Source organism: Astatotilapia calliptera, chromosome 8, assembly GCF_964374335.1.
Source record: "Astatotilapia calliptera chromosome 8, fAstCal68.1, whole genome shotgun sequence".
In the NCBI taxonomy this organism is placed as follows: Eukaryota; Metazoa; Chordata; class Actinopteri; order Cichliformes; family Cichlidae; genus Astatotilapia; species Astatotilapia calliptera.
Genome location: NC_137429.1, coordinates 24,043,314 through 24,054,407, shown reverse-complemented (window position 1 = coordinate 24,054,407; position 11,094 = coordinate 24,043,314). Strand labels below are relative to the sequence as shown.

The following is an 11,094-nucleotide window of genomic DNA, read 5'->3' as shown; positions in this document are numbered from 1 at the left end:
TCCACATCATCCTCTTCATGCATGTTGTCTTACTCCAAGCTGTATAGGCTCGAAAGCCTACTACCAATTAAGCATATTAGGTGATGTGCATCTCTGTAATGAGAAGGGGTGTGGTCTAATGACATCAACACCCTATATCAGGTGTGCATAATTATTAGGCAACGTCCTTTCCTTTGGCAAAATGGGTCAAAAGAAGGACTTGACAGGCTCAGAAAAGTCAAAAATAGTGAGATATCTTGCAGAGGGATGCAGCAGTCTCAAAATTGCAAAGCTTCTGAAGCGTGATCATCGAACAATCAAGCGTTTCATTCAAAATAGTCAACAGGGTCGCAAGAAGCGTGTGGAAAAACCAAGGCGCAAAATAACTGCCCATGAACTGAGAAAAGTCAAGCGTGCAGCTGCCAAGATGCCACTTGCCACCAGTTTGGCCATATTTCAGAGCTGCAACATCACTGGAGTGCCCAAAAGCACAAGGTGTGCAATACTCAGAGACATGGCCAAGGTAAGAAAGGCTGAAAGACGACCACTACTGAACAAGACACACAAGCTGAAACGTCAAGACTGGGCCAAGAAATATCTCAAGACTGGTTTTTCTAAGGTTTTATGGACTGATGAAATGAGAGTGAGTCTTGATGGGCCAGATGGATGGGCCCGTGGCTGGATTGGTAAAGGGCAGAGAGCTCCAGTCCGACTCAGACGCCAGCAAGGTGGAGGTGGAGTACTGGTTTGGGCTGGTATCATCAAAGATGAGCTTGTGGGGCCTTTTCGGGTTGAGGATGGAGTCAAGCTCAACTCCCAGTCCTACTGCCAGTTTCTGGAAGACACCTTCTTCAAGCAGTGGTACAGGAAGAAGTCTGCATCCTTCAAGAAAAACATGATTTTCATGCAGGACAATGCTCCATCACACGCGTCCAAGTACTCCACAGCGTGGCTGGCAAGAAAGGGTATAAAAGAAGAAAAACTAATGACATGGCCTCCTTGTTCACCTGATCTGAACCCCATTGAGAACCTGTGGTCCATCATCAAATGTGAGATTTACAAGGAGGGAAAACGGTACACCTCTCTGAACAGTGTCTGGGAGGCTGTGGTTGCTGCTGCACGCAATGTTGATGGTGAACAGATCAAAACACTGACAGAATCCATGGATGGCAGGCTTTTGAGTGTCCTTGCAAAGAAAGGTGGCTATATTGGTCGCTGATTTGTTTTTGTTTTGTTTTTGAATGTCAGAAATGTATATTTGTGAATGTGGAGATGTTATATTGGTTTCACTGGTAAAAATAAATAATTGAAATGGGTATATATTTGTTTTTTGTTAAGTTGCCTAATAATTCTGCACAGTAATAGTCACCTGCACACACAGATATCCCCCTAAAATAGCTCAAACTAAAAACAAACTAAAAACTACTTCCAAAAACATTCAGCTTTGATATTAATGAGTTTTTTGGGTTCATTGAGAACATGGTTGTTGTTCAATAATAACATTATTCCTCAAAAATACAACTTGCCTAATAATTCTGCACTCCCTGTAGATAGACTCACCAGCCACTTTCTTAAGTACACCTTGCTAATACCATGTTGGACCTCCATTTGCCTTCAGACCTGTCTGGGTTTTTTTCATTGAATAGATTCAACATGTGATTGCATCACACGGCTGCTGCAGATTTTTCACATCCATCATATTGCAAATATTCTGTTCCACCACATCCCAAAGTTGTAGGTCGGTTTCCTGACAGAGTGCGTCAGTTAAGGTGTTGTCTGTATCCCATCTGCTTCAAGGGTCCATGTGTTGCATTCAGAGAGGCTTTTATGCATACCCTCATTTAGCAGTTCTGTGTGGAAATGCGACTAGATCGGCAGTGTCTATAAAATTTCTGAAAACTTATTAGATATTTGTGTAAACAACGGGCTTCTGCACTAATGAAGTGAATACTTATTTTCAGATCACTTAGACGCTGTCCTGATTAAGTGAATAGATACATTGTTTCATGGAGCCTTCTTACAACGTTGCCACACAAATTTAATTTGCTGTACAAATAACAATATCACTATCTAGCAGAGGGGAACTTTGCTCCCTTGTGTTCACTGGCAACATCACCAAATTAAGTCTTCTAATAAAAGGCTGGTCAACTGGAAAACTGTGCGACTGTAATTTGTCATTTGGGCATAATTAAATCAAAGCTCGCCTGGATTCTTTAGTAACCTTAGAGCCCCTCTGAGTTATGAGCCACCTTATGTAACTGTACATAAATGCACTGCTCGACAGACTGAGTTGGCACAGAACATTTAGTGAGAAATAAGCTCATTATGTCCTTTTAAAATTTAGAGATTTTGTAGCAGAGGAAGGAGAGATGTTTTATTTGCAGCCTAAGACAACAGGCCCGTGGACTGTTATCATATAATACCAGACTGAGTGGACCAGTTGTTGAGACACCAGACTGTCCACTTGCACGAAATGATTGACTGATGCAGGGATGATGAGTAGCCCGGGCTCTGGGTGAGCTGTCTTAATCTGTAATGTATTTATGTTTCAGCAGAGCACTGCAGCTCAGACATGCCGAGATCAAACTGACAGTGTAAGTCTTGATTACAAAGTAACCGGATCAGGGCTGGATTGGGCTGGACGCCCAACAGAACTCAAGTCCTGTTCCTCAATTATCACAATGCTTCCAACTCTTACATAACTCAAACTCTACCATGCAATGAGAAAAACTATGAACACCAATTTATGAAGAATACAGTGCAGAATGTTTAGTGGAAGCACAAAACTAAGATCTGCATATTATGTGATTTTGCTCCTGTTTCGTCCCTTGCTATTCTCTTGAGGCAGTGCGACCGGATTTTGCAATCACACTCAGCAGCTACGTCTAATATCGAACATACCTTCTCTCTAAAATTTTCATTAACATTTTTGCAACTTTGCATCAATTTCCTGTGGCTCAGTGTCTCAAACGTGCTCTCCGGACCACGAATAAACTTTGAACCTCTGAAACAGCAATTTCCTCACTGGCTCAGATTTTGGTTAAAGTGTAAACAGGAAGAGGGTGTGCAAGAACTGAATGCATGCAGAAACAATGCACTCTATGAGTAATACAGGCCCGGTTACTTAATAAATCAGGTTTAACACTTTTCTGCGTGTGAGTTTTTACCGGAGCGCTGCGTGACTGTTGATTTGCGTCTGCTGAACGTGCACCTATTGATTTTTTGGTTGGTCGGCTTCCAAAAGCAGCCGTCCACATCCACATCAGTAGTACACGGTCGACTAATTATGACTAACCCACAGGAAGTCATCTGCAGTTATACAGTAACAGAGGTCTGCCTTTCATACGTGCTTCATGGTTTTTTTTTTATACTGTGAATTACACGATCACTAATGGAATAGTAGAGTTGACAGTATCAGCTTCTTGTTCCTTCAGAAAAAGCTACCTGCCATTTGTTTGCTCTTAATAAAACACCTCCACAGGGATAATAATACACAGCTCATTCCAATAGAAATGACTTTTCTTTCACATTTCATCCAATTCTTGGATCAAAGCACTTGAAATCACACTCAGAGATGATTTCATTTGACTGTCACATTTAAAGCCAAAAATGAGCATAACTGGGTTTTAGTTAATTAAGTTCATCATCTCGTTACTGTGTTTTGGTTTTTTATATATACAGTAAATGGAGCGGATTGCTTTCCAAACAATAAAGTCATTTTGTCAAGATAATCCATTTATTACATCATACTCTTGAGAAACTGACCTTTCGTTGCTCGAAGATAATTAAAGAGCTCAGATTAAAGGGTGAAGCCGCTGTTGTTCTTGGCTCCTGTTCAGCGACTTTTCTTGTTATTGTGTTTTTCTTTTTAAGCTAAAACAGCAGCCACAGCTCCAGCTCAGTGAGGTTCTAGTAGGCTGAAAAACTTGCTTTCAAGGGGAAAATGTTTTAGTGAACAGCATAAAGGATGAATCGAAAAATGCTTGGGGTATGTCTAAGCTAAGTAAAAAAACAATGTGAACTCCGATTTATGTTTTTTTCCCCTGTTTTAAGTCTCTCTCACTTGCACAGAGAAAATCTAGACAATTGAAGACACACAATAGTGCAAAGCAGACAAACACAGAGCAGAAGCAGCAGATGTATGCCAACACCCAAACACACACGTGAAAATTGCTCACACATCTAATTTTGGTGCCATCTGCAGCTGCGCTGTCTGTGTCCAGATGACTACTCCCCTCTCTTTCTGTCTTGTACTTGAGTCAATGACTGTCATCTAAGCTGGCAGCTTCGATTTAAGAAAACAAGAGAAAACTGTGTCTAGGCTCTGAACATTTAACATCTTCACAGGGCCTCGTAAAGAGGCATCTCAGCAGCCCTTGGTAGAGGAGAGTTACCTTTTTAACTGATGGTGAGTTAAATGAATAAAATAAAACTGTACAATTTTTGATTTTATATAATTGTGTGAACTTATGTAGTGACACTGTGCAGTTACTCCACAGTGTTGCTTCCTTGACTGTAATGCTGATGATGTGGTTATATTTATTATTGGTTCTTAAAGCTGGTTTGTTGGCCATGTAGTGATGTTTTTTTCTGACTTTAAGTTATGAATATTTGTGGGTACTGCAGGTTGTCTCACTCAGTAAACAATTTGTATTTTTTGTGTTTTTGATTTGATGAAGAGTGAATTAGATGATTGATTGTGTTACTGTTTTTAATTATTCTTATTTTTTGCAGTACATATATTGTTTAAATAATTGTTTTGTGTGTGCTTCCCCATAATACTACATAATATTTCATATATTATCTATATGATAGGACATGACAGTGTGTATTGCAACACATTTAATTTTTTACAGTATCCCAGTACGGTTTATTGTTTATTTTCACCTCAACAAATTTAAATTCAATATTATTTATCAAAACGTTCTTATGGTGTATGTTGAACGATTTCTAAATATCGTGTATTGGGGTTTCCTTAAATTTGCTGATAATAATGAACACATACAATATAGACACAGAGGATAGCGAGAGAACTGGCCACAGCTGACACTAATCAGACAAATGAGACAAAGGAAGCAAGCTAGAGACTATCAAAGTAAAACAGGAAGTAACACACAACACTGGGACCAGGAAGAAACAGACATGGAGACATGAGCAGGGAGACTGAAGGAATAACAAAACACAATGATGAGACAAGGACAGACATGAACAGACCAGGAATCAAGAACTATAAATACAAACTTGACTCCCAGCAAAGGCATATTATTATTGTTTTACTCACCAGTGTTATTTTGAAGGCACTCCATAATTTATATAATTTTGACCAAATGACAAGAAATTGCATTTAGTCTTTTTTGTCTAATTATTTTTTAATGGGGTTATCTGTTTGTCCTGGTATATCACGCACATTTTTTATTTCCACTCCACTGTGGTTGTCTTTCCCTCCTTATCAGTATTTTCTTGCTGTAGTTTTTGATCTGATTTATTACGTCTGGTACATCGACAACCACCCCACTGTGCCGCCCGCAGAGTAACTGAGACAGGCTGCCTTTCTGATCAGCACAGCACCTTTACTCAGACGATAAACCCCTTTTCTTTTTTCTTACCTCTTCAAAGGGCCTGGACTCACTGAGATACGGTCAGGTGACGTAGTGTTTTAATTCTATACCCTCCTGTTTCATCGTAACTCAGATGTAGAAGCGTTTATATATTTATTTTATTTTTATTTAATTCATTCACTTGCGTTGCCTTCATTACCACTGTCTATGTAACTATATCCCCCCTTTTTCCCTCTGTTTTTTTCTGGGTGTGTGTTTGTTAGTATCTTTGTTTGTTTTTGCTTTGGGGTTTCTCTTCCATACATTTTCCATACCTTTCTGCTGTGCTGTTTACACTAACAGAGCGCACTGTCAGTCTTACCCTTTGTTTTTCTTCTCTTTTTGTCTAGAGGGAAGTCACTCTTCATTCTTGATTAAGGTTTCAAGTATATTTTCCAGACTTGAGTGAGAGCCGAGTTAGTAGTTCTGATCTGGAAGCTGTTTCCTTTTGGAGGAATGCATGTTGTATGGGGGAGCTTGCTGCTGCGTTCTCCAGTAGCTGTCCTTTGGTCAGGGCGAGGGAGGGGGGTTCAGGGGGTTAATTTTGTGTGTTGTTGGAGGGTCTCTTTTTTTAACCCACAGAACTCGTATGGGGTGTTATTCCATGTTCTGTTCTGATCCATCACGTCTGGTAACAGGTTCTGTTGTTCCCGCAGCTTTCCCAGACATATAGTTGAGCTTTTTTACCTCCTCCACTTCCTCTACTATGACCACAATGTTTTTTAGTGGTATTCTGTCTGACAGCCTGATAACAACAATGATGTGCACCAGAGTGACCAACTGAGTGTCAGTTAGTTGGTCACTGTGACCATAATGACAGTTGTACAGTTATTCATACTGGCTAACAGAAACAGATTTGTCTTTGCATACAGTTTATGAATGCAGATTACTAAACATCCAAAGATGGTCACTTCTAGCTCAGAAAAAAAAAATCAAAAGATAAAGAAAGAAAAGTGTTGACGGCCAAGACATGAATGCTAAGGCAACAAATGATGAGTTCAAAACCATATGGTGACACCAGGGTGGCTACATCCATCTTATACATCCAGCCTATGATACATATACGTTGTGAAATGAGAGTAAAGTACCCAAGACATAATTAAAAGACAGCCAGTGGTGTTAAGAGAGCACTTCAACAGATGTAGTTCCTCTTTGCTCTCAACTCAGACAGTTTACCTGCATGCAACAAAAGCTTGCTCAAATGTGATGACTTATAATGATTTCAGGATTCATCTCCTGCCCTGCCAACCTGCTCTAAAGACTCAGTGGTCCCCCTGTAGTTTGAGTAGTCAGCGTTAATCGCTAATGCTCTTTTAACGACAACAATTTACACATATTATGTAAATTGGAGCAATTACCAAGTGGTTAGCTTTATTCCTAATAGCTGCCTGGCTTCATGCCATGCTAATGACTGTTAAGTGCTGCAAGGACCCTGACGGGGTAAATTTCTCTTCAGAACTTCTTGGATAAATAGCAGCAGAACAGCAGGGATGACAAAATGAATCTAGTAAGAAGAAACTGATTATTTGTGTGTCTTGCCTTCTACAAAGGCTTTGGATTGAAGAAGATGAGACACAGGAGTGAGTATTGAATTACCAAAGACATAAGGCGCTTTCATCAAAGGTCCTTCTGATGTGAGTGTGTATGTGTGTCTTTAGATGGGGTGGTAACAGATCCTGTGACGCACATAATTCAAACAGAAACAATATAACAGGCATCTTGTGGCCGCCTAAATCGCACAAGTCTGATGATGGATCAGTTGTACCACAGGTGGGCGATGACTCAAGGGTTTGGAGGACTTAATTACCTCGGTGGTGGTGCATGTGCTGACTGCATGTTGCAGTGGTTATTCAATCTGCAGCTCTGCTAATGCTCGCAGCTTTTTACAATCGTCAGTTCAATAATAAGGAGCTTTACTTCATAATGAGACTGATTTGTCTATTTTTTAGAGAGCCGCTTTGACAATATGACGATAAAGCAAATATAGAGCTTGTGTGAGCAGATTAGAAATGTAGTCTTTGACTTTGATGAGCTGGGACAGCTTTGGTAATTATTTCCTGCGCAATATTTTGTTTGTTTGTTTTTTCTTTTTTTTTGCAAAATGCTTTTTTTCTTTTGTATTTAAAATCCAGGCTGATTTACTGTATTATAAACCAAATACGTGAGCAATTGTACTGTAATTAAACTTAAGAGACCTTTTTTCCTCTGCAGAATTGCATTTTTACAATAGCTTGCAGTCAGTTGCAGTTAAAAAAACTAGGTCACATTAGCTACAATCAGAGTCACAAGTTTACTTATGTTACTCTTGAGGTGACGACCTGGTGTTGTGGTGGTGGTGGACAGTTGTTGACCTGTTATATTTTTTACCCTCTGGTCATATCTATGATTAGGTCAAAGTCTGTTTTACATGCTGGTTGGAAGGAGGTCAATATAAAGGATTGTGCAGATTAACAACAGATAGATAAGGTGATGCTAAAGTTGTAAAGAATGATGCAGCTAGCACTTTTCTGCCAGAAAATAAACATGCATTGCATGATAAATTAGCTTTGACCTAAAACAGATGTTTAAGTCACATGTTGCATACCAATGTGGTCACCTCCGTGTTTAATGTCCCCTATGTACCTGTTATCTGGGACAAACCAACCCTTTAGCTATTAATACAGACAAAAACAAATATCTGCTTGTTTGGTTGATTCCTGATTAATTGCAACTGCAACACAGTTATGTAATGCTAAAGATGCTTTGATAAGCTTGACATCATGCGCTACCACAATATGATATAATTTTCTGCTAAATTCATGGGATATAAAAGGTTCACGAGTTCAAAGCACAATGAAGCACTGTTACATTTGTGACATACCAAAATTCAAGATAAGGGTGTAATGCCAGTAAAGTGGTATTTTAATTCAGTTAAGCAGCCTATATAAAATATAGTATATGCCTAAGCACTGTTGGGTTTAAACGGGTATTTCGCTTAGTTGTAATGGAAAAACCCACTAAATGGAAGAGCTGTCATTTTGTTTAGCATGCCATTAGTTATGCAGCCCAACCTCGAAGGTCATGTTTGGAACAGCCATGGTTTACTTTAACAGCACATGTGTTTTTTTTCCAGAAAACCCACTGATATCATTAGTGCTGTGAGCGAGTGCAACTTCATCTTTTAATAATTCTGCTGGCATTACTTACCCTGTGTCACAATGCTAAACCTTAGCTTAACTATGAAAATTAGCTTGAACAGTAAAAGACTCAGTACTTAGTTTCTAATCTTTATATGTTTATTTAGGCTGTGCTCTAACAGTTAGACTATAAACACTTGTAGCTGTTGGCATGATGACATTGTTTATATAATTTGGATTATTTCTTTATCTTGTCCAAGGTCCATGTCATCATTGTAAATTGTTTAAGCTGTACATTATTTTATGTTATGTTATTTTATGTAGTTAAAGTTTTGGTGCTTTTATTTTGAAAGTCAAGCATGCTTACAAGTCACACTAGTTTCCTTTTTGGGAAAAAGAAAAGGAGAAAAAAGGGGAAAACACCTGTAAGCCCGCAGCAAGAATGGTCTTTATTGAATGTCATGTTAAGTGGGATGGACTTTAACTACACACGGTTAAAGGAAACCTTAGAAGAACGGCAGCTAATTCCCTTTTTGCAGCATGCAGCCAACGAGGTATTTATCGATTTATCGTGTTTTGTTGTACAGTGTTATTTTTGGTGCTGTGTTAATGCTGTCGTGGCTTTGAGAGAGAAGTCTTCAAATAAACCCGTGACTGAAAACCACTCTGCCTGTGCTTCGAGGGAATTATAACACTAAAATGAATTGTAATTATTAAAAGTAAAAGAAAAGCTTTTTGTCTTCTTTAGGTTTCTTGAAGATGTTTCACCATCCAAGAAGCTTCTTCAGCTCTAAGAGCAACTAGTGAAGAGCCCCAGGTTTTAAGCCCTATTGGAGTGTCCCCAAGACGGTCATGGACCCCTTATTGATCACAAGAGCCAAGGTGTGAAAACGGGTGTAGGTCACAACCAGCCAAGGTTTCGGGTGAGCTCATTGTGAAACCTGGCCCCACCCTATCATGTGATTTCCTGAGCTCAGAAGGCCCAGGATGTGAGTGGGCGTTAAGGCTTCTGGGAAGGGATCTCAAAACTGGATTATAGATGGCAGAGAGTTGGTGTCGTCACCCACCGCCTCTGTTCAAAGATGGTCACTCACAGTGGACATAAATGGCTTCTTTCACTCCTCTTTCAAACCATCTGTCTTCACTCTCCAAAATGTGAACATTGGCATCCTCGAAAGAGTGACCTTTGTCCTTTAGATGCAGATAGACAGCCGAGTCTTGTCTTGAGAGACCAAACAACCACTTTATAAACGCATGACTCAACATAGAAGAGCCACCTTGATGGAAGAAGAGGCTTCTCTGATGAGAGGTGCAACTTCTTCAAGGAAACTTAAAGAAGTTCAGATGCTTTTCTTTCCAAGCTCCTTTGACTACGATGACCTGGATGACTGAGAACCTTTACAGATATAATCAATCAATCAATCAATCAATCTTTATTTATAAAGCACTTTTCATACAAAAAATGTAGCACAAAGTGCTTTACATAGTTAAACTTAACATAGTTAATGCTGACATCAGCAAAAATTATCTATGAAAACAATGCCAATGTCATTGTTGGGGATTTCCATACTATCATTGCCGACGTTAGCTGACTGCTGATTTCATCAGGATAACATCAGCTCACATGACCTATGAAAACTGCTCATGTCATCGTGCTAAACATGACGTTTCAGTATCGCCCTTAACCTCCGGGAGGAGTTTAATTCTTGTTAGAAAAGTAGTTTTACTTATAATGGAGAATGCTCACATTTTCATATTACCTGTTTCTAAATAATAATAAAAAACTGAATGATACATATAAATGCATTCTTCTTAAATGCAATATCTGCAATGTTATGGGATTCGCTGGCAGCACGTGTAACAGCTTAAAAAACAACAAGTATTCAGTTCACTAGGTCAAGTCTCCACCTGTTTGTTTTTCTGGTTCTCTCTGCATGTTTTGGCAATTCTTGAATATTCCATCTAAATGATTGTTTGTGATTAATCAGTAACTTTTAGTTTGGCACTCAGCCATCAGTAAATAACTGCAGACGGAGTGTTTTGCAGGCGGGGCCAGGATATCCTACTACCCACATGCTGCATGTTTACATGTGCAGAGAAAGGTTGACCGTGACTGTTGTAGCACATTCTTGTGTAAATCAGCATATTGCCGTGCTGTGCATCACTGGTAGTAAAAATGCACAATCATTGAAGTTTACTACAGGTCAGGCTGACACCGACACGTGGTCTTGAAGTGTCACCTCTCCTCCTGACAGCTCCAGCCTTGTCTTCTTTCAGCGCGCTGGCTTTCACGATGACTGAGCGTCTCTTCAGTATCTACTCTCAGCTGTTGTTAGTGACTTGACAGTTATTAACTATAAAAGCTGCTGTCCTTGAATAGACACACACACGCTGTTAACTCC

At 39.5% G+C, this 11,094-nt stretch overlaps 1 long non-coding RNA gene across 1 annotated transcript; it reads left to right on the top strand.

Moving 5' to 3' along the window:
- Positions 1-9,069: 9,069 nt before the first annotated feature.
- LOC145430457 (uncharacterized) lies at positions 9,070-10,486 on the top strand. Its single transcript, XR_013911032.1, has 2 exons — positions 9,070-9,246; positions 9,441-10,486. It is a non-coding gene; the product is annotated as an uncharacterized LOC145430457 (long non-coding RNA).
- The last annotated feature ends 608 nt before the right edge of the window (positions 10,487-11,094 follow it).